The following is an 8944-nucleotide window of genomic DNA, read 5'->3' on the forward strand; positions in this document are numbered from 1 at the left end:
CAGAGAGCCCTCACCAGTGTACTTTAGAGGCTTACTTTCCTACCTGGAGGGCCAGAAAGAACAGGTCCTGTTCAATATGTACGAGGCCAGAGAGCGGGATTGGTTTGTTAAGGCTGTCACTGAGATTAGAGCTTCCCGGAGCTCCTGTCCTAACATCAAGTCAATTTCTTGCTAAACTCATTCTCATTTTAAATGGGAAAAAGATTAGACTGTTGAGTGCTTGGGGAAAAATATAAAACTGGCTGGTAGGCAAGCTTGCTTTAAAAAAAAAAATTCTCTCAGCCTTCTGAACTCAAAGATAGCTTAATAAAAGCAACGGAAAAGACTAATACCAGAGGAAGAAAAAATAAGAGGATGAGAAAAAAAGAAACTAGATCCCCCTTAAAATCAGCATTCGTTAAATACCAGTGAAAGAAAACGACTTTAAAGTTCTTACAAAGGTACTGTTGAGACAGAGGAAGAGACTAACAAATAATTTGAGTAATATTTTGAGACTTTAACTCCAGAATGATGTAGGAAACAGGAGCTAAGGATGCAAAAATACGCTTACCATTAAAAGAGGCCATAATTCTCACATGAACACTTGCCCTCCCATGGTGCGGACGCCCTTCTCACCATGTAATCGGAAACTGTCCTGAAAGAGACCTGTTGCATGATGTAACTGGAAGACAGCAAAAATGATTACATTTTATTTTCTTACAAATGTGAAAAATAGTAAAGAAAGGGTTCCTGGAGGTTAACTTATCACCCCAGTCTGTTCAGGAGACAGGAGTGCAAGAGGATTTGGGGAGAAGGTTTTTTAGACCAGACATAAAGCTGAGATTTATGAAAGGCAAATGGGGAGGATACAGAATTGAGCAAAGAGACTCTCAGACGCTGGAAAAGTCAGGAGTTATATAGTGTATTAAAGGAATCCCCCCATGCGTGGCAGAAGTGGCTGGCCCTGGCACTCCCATCATGTTCATTGTTTGAGGACCATCAGGAAAGAGTGTGGCCTTGGTTCAAAGTTGTAACATACTCCAAAGACACTGCTTCAGAAAGCTGTCAACCCTCTGGACTCCTCACAGCTGAGTAGCAGGTTCTTTCTTAAGGAGAGATGCATCCAGCACATCTCCCTGGCGGCCACAGGCCATTCCTGTGCCATTTGAATCTACTTCTCCGTAAACACTCAGGGGCAGCCCTGCAGGCTTCTCAAGGCATGTTCTTCCGAAGGCAGTCCTTCTTGCAACTGATATTCACTTCCCTTCTCCTCTCCATTCTCCTTGGCCTCCCTTATCATCTCTATTGGTTTTGATGGTTTTTGAAAAAGTGTGTATTTCTCTTTTGCAGATGACTTGGATTTGTTTCAAACTCCCAGGGGCCTGCATTGAGATTCTCCAACTGGGCTTTTCCCTAAATGCCAATGTATCCTTTACCACCACTAAACAAAATCATAGGGTCTGCCTGACCATGTGGTCTGAGCAGCGGGGCTGCTTGAACATGAAGTGTGCACCTGATACCTGTCACCTGATACTTCAGCTGAGGGAGTATTGCTAGGTATGGAATGTGTTGTCTACAGAACCCAAAGCAGCTTACCAAGCACTGTGCTCCTTTCTTTCCTGTAGGGTATACAAGATGTCACAATTTGTTTTTTGTTTGTTTATTTGTTTTTTATTTTAGAGGGGATGCCTCAGCATGTCTCTGACTGCTGGGCCCCTAAAAACTTTACCCAGGTGACAGTCCCCTGAATCCTCAAAGGGTTGATTTCCTTTCCTCTGTAGTACACGTGCCTTAATCAATCTGTCTGATCAGCATAGTATCATCAATGCAATGGATAAACATGATATTCTGAGGGCTCTTCAGATGGTTCGTATCACTTAGGACTCTGTTATGGCAGAGTTAACATAGCCCTGGGGCATAACTGTGAATGCATTCTGCTCTCCATACCATACAGATGTGGACTTTTTCTGTTCCCCTTTCTTGATGAGAATCAAAAGTAGCATATTTGCTAAATCAAAGCCTACATATCACGTACCCGAGGTCCTTGCCAGGGTGAAATCCTATATTCCAAGAGAGTGCCCCTAAGTCCATAAACTCTCCTTCATCCAATCTTATGTTCTGGTCTCCTTTGTCAAGCACCCTCACAATCCAATCCCAGGAGTACTTTCCCAGCTTCTGCTGGTAGATGCTGACCAATTTTTGTAGCAACTTTTGGACACAATTGCTGTCTCTGTGATCAGGCCAGCACAGATGTGGGTTATGCTGCAACTTAATCCTAGGTGTCAACATGCAGCCAGAAGCACAGATAAACCCTGAGTGGACACCCCTGATGCCTTGCTGGGAAGAAGCCCTTCCAGTGTCTCCTCACATGCAGAGAGCTCTAGTTCTTAACAGGGATGCATGGGTTCCCCACACAGGCTCTCAGGAATCTGGGAAACCAAACTCTTTAAGGATATCAACTCAGATGTCCCTATCCAATATTCAAGCTTCCTCATATTCCCAACTCGTGCTCGATTATTAGTCCTGCCTCTACTAAGCATCTCATCATCTCTGAAGCTCAGTGATTCTGAGCCCTGAGGTTGTTTTCCAGGTTTTTCTGAAGGTAAAGCCTGCTTTTTAAGCTGCCAAAGAGGCCCCCTGGACCTCTCACTGAGTTTTCAGTTTGTTAACTGCCCTTAGCTTTTCATTATTCTTCTGCAGGGTTTCAATTCAATCTAATAACAGCAAACCAACTTGATTGTCCTTATATGCATTATTCTCCTGTCATCTCCTACTCAGCCTTGTTCAAAGTCCTGAATCATTATAGCAAGTATGATGTTCCCTTCCACTGCAACGTTGTCCTAGGTCCCTGCTTGTGAAGGTTTAAGCAGTGGGGTCAGCACCTCGTGCTAGGAACTATGTGTGCTCTGTTTACCACCCACAACGGGGTCCTCATTGCTAGATGCCGAATGACCCAGCCTGACAGCCCATTTTACCACCAGTGTAGGTCACCCAGGAGGTAAATGCTGAGACAGAGCCAGGAATGCACAAGGTTTACTAGGAGGTAACACCTGTGAAAGTTATACAGGGCAAGAAAGTGGGATTAGACAGGGAAAGCTTTCAGACACACTTGAAAGTGTGTAAGAAAATGGGAGGAAGCAAATTGGAGAGCCTCACACTGCCATGCAGACCTAACCAATTCTTGGCCAACCCAATGGGAAGCTTCCAATCAAAGACTGCCCATAGAGGAGCACAGCATTGGGCAGAACTATCAGGCCCTAGAACCCTGCCATGCTCAGTCATGAGGACGTGGCTGTGCGGGAAGAGTATGATCTGAGCTAGGGTGCTCTGGTGGATCCTGAAGTCACCGCAGATGGAGATCAGCAATTTGCAATCTGAGTGTCACACTTCCATAGCTGCCACAGTTATTTAATGAACAAATGTTTATTTTTCACTTCAGAAAACAGTGATGGGGTCAGGCTTGGTGGCTCACGCCTGTAATCCCAGCACTTTGGGAGGCTGAGGTGGGTGGATCACTAAAGGTCAGGAGTTGTGGGCCAGCCTGGCCAACATGGTGAAACCCCATCTCTACTAAAAATTATCCCGGCGTGATGTCGGGTGCCTGTAGTCCCAGTTACTAGGGAGGCTGAGGCAGGAGAATTGCCTGAAGCTGGGAGGTAGAGGTAGCAGTGAGCTGAGACCGTACCATTGCACTCCAGCCTGGGTGACAGAGCAAGACTCCATCTCAAAAAAAGATGAGGCAAGCCTAGAGTTACAAGAGACCAGCACATGGAGAGGACCTGCCTGAGAATGAAACCAGGTGAAAGGAAAGCAGCATGGAGGAGAAGAACTTGAGGATCTGGATTTTGAGGACACATTTGGAGCCCTTTGATCCCTCCAGACTTCAGAAATCTAGATCTACTCCAGGACTTTTCAGTTATGTGAGCCAATAAAGTGTTTATTTGGCTTAAGTCTGTTTGAGATGGGTTTACTTTTAACTAGAAGATTCTTAAGTCAAAACTGGTAGAGAAAGGGCTGAGTCTGGAACAGTGGTATGTTATAAGGCATAATCCTCTTTAATACGGGTCCAGAGAAGAGTCATTTCATATTAGAGTTGGAAAAGACCTTACACAGCCCTAGGTCCAGCCCAATCCCTTTAAACAAGAGTCAGTGAAAGCTGAGTGACTTGTCTAAGGTCACAAAGCCACTTGGTAGCAAGGCACATTTTGATTTTAAGTCTGCAGGTTTCTGGGCCACAGTTATTTTCACTGTAAAACATTATGTCCCTTGAGAGAAAGAGGGAGATTACACAATGTTTAGATTCACAGAACTCATAAAAAGTGGGGAAAAAAAATTACAAACAATAGCAGCCAGCTAATGCTAATTTAGTATTAATGCCAGTAATCCTGGATAATGTGGCTATTGAAGAATAGTTACTAATGCAGGCTTCGTACTGTAATTTAGCATTATTCAAGTAAGAACAAAATCAAAATACACACTTTTGAACAAAGTATGAAAAATATTTAATCCTTATGTTCTTTTTGCAACCTGTCTGAAAGTGTTTCTTCCCTTTGTTCAGCATATTTCTATTCTTTAGAACTTATTGATAAAATCTGGAATGTTGTAAGAGTAAAACCATTTGGAAAATTAAAATTAACTTTTTCTAGTGCATTGTTATTTTCTTAATTATTGCAAAGCACTTCAGGGAGGCTTTTCCGTCTTAATAGTGCCACTATCTTGTTTTTTATAAAGTATTCTTATAACAGCATTTTAAAAAATCAGCCTTCCTAGATTTTAAAGGTTAAATTAAAAGCTAAATTTTTGAATGATGACTGTGTCCACAGAAAATACCTTAAGGAAAAGGTGAAGAATTTATACATTTATGAGTAATTGATACCTTCACAATTTTTTTATTTTCTATAAAAGGGCTTATGAATCATTTGGGGCTTTACATTTCAGGGAAGATTTATTTGTAGGTTTCCATTTGTTTTACCCAGGCTTTATATATATGTGTGTGTGTGTGTGTGTGTGTGTGTGTGTGTGTACATACATATATATATATATATATATATATATATGTTTTAAATTTTTTGAGATGGACTGTCCCTCTGTTGCCCAGGCTGGAGTGCGGTGGTGAGATCTTGGCTCACTGCAACCTCCGCCTCCCGGGTTCAAGCAATTCTCCTGCCTCAGCCTCCCAGTGAGTTGGGATTACAGGCGCCCGCCACCACACCTGGCAAATTTTTGTATTTTTAGTAGAGACAGGGTTTCACCATGTTGGTCAGGCTGGTCTCGAATTCCTGACCTTGTGATCTGCCTGCCTCAGCCTCCCCAAGTGCTGGGATTACAGGTGTGAGCCACTGTGCCTGGCCCAGGCATTATATTTTTAACATTATTTCTAATTTTTAAATGTACATGACATTTTTTTAATATACGAGATTTGGGGGGGCATTTTTCAGACTTCTCTAAAAGCAACATTATGATAAATCACACCTCACTCCTGCATAATGAGCTTAGCGCATCAATTTTACACACTGTGGAATGGAAATAGGAGCAGGCAAAGGCTGAAGAGTGGCAATGAAGAGAGTGCACACCCTGATGCACACTCCATTTGGAACTCTCTGTGCTTCTACGTTTTAAAATAAATTTGATTTCAGGAATTTTGTCTATAATCTTTTATTCAAAGCCTATTGTTCAGTCTCACTGTATCCCAGCAAATCTTCATATTCATGGACATCATAATTGCAAAGAGATGGCACTTTAAAGTATGTACATAAGTACTATCACTGCAAACACCTAGTTAAAAAATACTGATAAGCAAAGAAACAAAACTTGATCATATTAATAAGAAACGAGAAAAGTAGTATATTCATATTCCACTATGAAGAAAGCCTGTTTTTGCCTCCTTGGCTACAATAAATTCTTTTATACATTCAATAAATATCCATTGGGCATCTATGTTAAATACTGAAGATATGAACGGACTCAATCCTCACTCACCCCTGAGGACCTTGAAGAAGCAGGGAGGCTAGACACGTAAACTAACATGTAGGGGACCATGCAGCCAGGAGGCCCCAGAACTTAGTGGTGATTGACGTGAAAACGGATGAGAAGGTGAATGTGACTTGGGCAAATGGAAGGGAGGACAGAAGCAGCCTTCACAGAGGAGAAAATCAGTTGCAGTTTCACAGGCGTGGAAGCAAAGAGCATTCTAGATCAGTCGTTTCTAGTAGGTGAGTGGGAGCACGCGTGTCCGCCTCATGCAGGGAATGGAGCACAATCAGAGCAGTCGGGGTCGTGGTGGGCAGCAGACGTGAAGCAACACAGCAAAATGAGCAACAAGAAATTAGACTCAGGTTTGCGAGCTTAGCAGGAGGCGTATTTTAAAGACTTGAAAGCCAGATCATGGAATGTGGATTTTATCTCACATACATCTGTTAACTGAAAGTAATGCACAAGAATGTTCATGGCCACACTATGCAAGCCCCAAACTGGAAATTTCCCAAAAGCCCGTCAACAGTAGAATGGATAAATCAATCAGAGTATATTCATGATAGAATGAGAAAAAAAAGGAACACTTCATACAATATGGCTAAATCTCAACGACGAAAGAAGTCACACAAAATAGTACATATATAAAGTTTCAATTTACAGAAATAGTTTCAAAACAGACAAGATTACACTATGCTGTTAGGGGACAGGAAGGGGTTATTTCAATGTGGAAGAATGAATAGCTTCAGGGGTGCTGACAATATTCTGTTTCTTGATTTGGGTGCTGATTTTACAAGTATAATTTGTAAAAATTCATGGAGCTCTATACCTAGGTTTTTTTTTTTTTTTTTGCGTGTACATGATACTTTAATGAAAGGTTTTAAAAAATCTTCCCAGTGTCTAACATATGAGTAACATTCTGTATGAGTCAATGTTTTTAGATATATCTATGTGTTTACCTTCCAGGCATCCATCTACCTTTCAGATTAGGTTAGCATGCCTTTCTGATTAGGACAGTCCTTTCTGTACAATCAGTGATTTTTTGCAATGTGGAAAAGCATGCAGGTTTTTTCTCACTGGTTGTGACTGGCAATGCTTCCTAGTGGACAAGTGCTGAACTGGGACACCGTACAGTGTTTGCAGTGAGCTATGTGAAAAGGCTCTGGTTAGGGCCTTTGCATGTGAAACTTGCTTAACATATACCAGCTCAGGGGCTAGGAAAAATCTGTCCCTGAACATCAAAACATTAAGACCGTAACCAACTAGGCTTTTGAATGAACTGGCAATTAAATCATTCTTAAGAGTTGATTTGAAAGCACTTTATAAACAAATACACCCCATGCCCTGATCCTCCTTGTACACTGTATTTTATTTTCATCATAATTTACATTACAGAAAATTAATGTTGATTCTACTGTAAATGATGCTTTCTGATCATTGTAACCTGGCAGAAGTTGTCCTATTGATTAGATTGCCATGCTAAAAATAACATGCAGTTTTACAAATTAAAATATCGAGTCAGGAAAACCAATACTTAAAATTCGATAGTTTTTAAAAGTTTAACACCGTTGGATGTTTAAATTCATGAAAACTAGGGAAAGAAGTGTTTTTAAAATTTCATATATTGCATTTTCGTGATGATATTTAAAAAATCCGGGTTTTTAACTGAATTTTCTTGAGGTATTTAACATGTTTTATTTTAATTTTAGTTTGTGTAAAATTAACAAACCAAGATTGGAAACTTATTTGTCAAACTTGAAAGAATGCTTAACATTTGTTAGGTGAATTAAGATTCATGGATTGAATATAATAGTACCTAAATCTTCTAATTTGTGAGCCCATTTTCTTTGTCCAAATTAAAGTAAAAAAGGATTTTAGGTTTGAAATCCCACATGATTTCTTTCGTTATGCTGCTTTATATTTAAAAATCATCTCTAGGTAAGGGGAACCCTCCTGAAAAAGCATAATTTCAAGTTTCTTGTAGGAGATAAATAATTTAAATGCAATATATCAAAAAAAGTGGACAATTAGTGGTGACAGAGGTAGTTGCACAATAACCCACAGAGAGGAAAACTAACACAAGAAAGATAAGAAATGTGAATACCTGTTTGCTTAAAAGAAGTTTTAATATGGTCGCTTCCTGCTGGCTGCGAGTCTTCCTCTCGAATGCATATTATACACACATTCTGTATGAAACATTCTGTTATCAAGCTGTCCTCATGTTCAGGGGTCAGTGGACTGGCCTGGAGGCTTGGATTTACAGGTACCTGGATACGGCTTTCTACTTAAATTTGAAGAAACCCTTTGGTCGCCTGCATCTGACTGTCCTCTAACTTCTGACTTGGTGAGGACTAGTGTTACCCCTGCCTCTTCCCACACCATTTCTTCTTCGCCTTCTCGTTCTCTTTATTCACCCCATGGTTAGAGTCCTTATGAGACATTTTTGTTTCAAGCCTTTGTTTCACAACAAAACTTATTATGTTATTTTCTCTTTTTTTAATTTTTGGATTTCCCCAAATAAATAACACCCTTCACCAGCTCCCTACCATTGTCTGACAGAAGAACACTAATTCAGAGAAGAAAAAAATGTTAATGTAAAAATTACAACTTTTAGAAGCAACCATTCATTTTCAGTGTTAGAGAAAATGTGGAGGAAATGCAAGTCTTACTAAATAGGAAACTGCAGTGCTAAAAAGGAAAGTGATCAGCAGTTTAAAGTTTCAAGGCAAATAACCACCAGTACCAGAAAATAATGGCTAAATAAAGGTTAAAAAAGAAGATGATAGATATGCTGATCAAAAACGATCTCAGAAATGAGCTTCCCTTGAACATTAAATGGAAAAATCCAGGGTTGGGATTGCCAACTGTTTACAAAGAAAAGATTATTCAGAAAGACTACGTGACCTAAACAATAACATCTTTCACATTCTTCTGGGAAGATTGGTAGATAATATGAAATTTAAACTAACATTTGGACTTTGTCCATTTTGTGCAC

Source organism: Macaca thibetana, chromosome 7 (genome assembly GCF_024542745.1).
Source record: "Macaca thibetana thibetana isolate TM-01 chromosome 7, ASM2454274v1, whole genome shotgun sequence".
NCBI lineage: Eukaryota > Metazoa > Chordata > Mammalia > Primates > Cercopithecidae > Macaca > Macaca thibetana.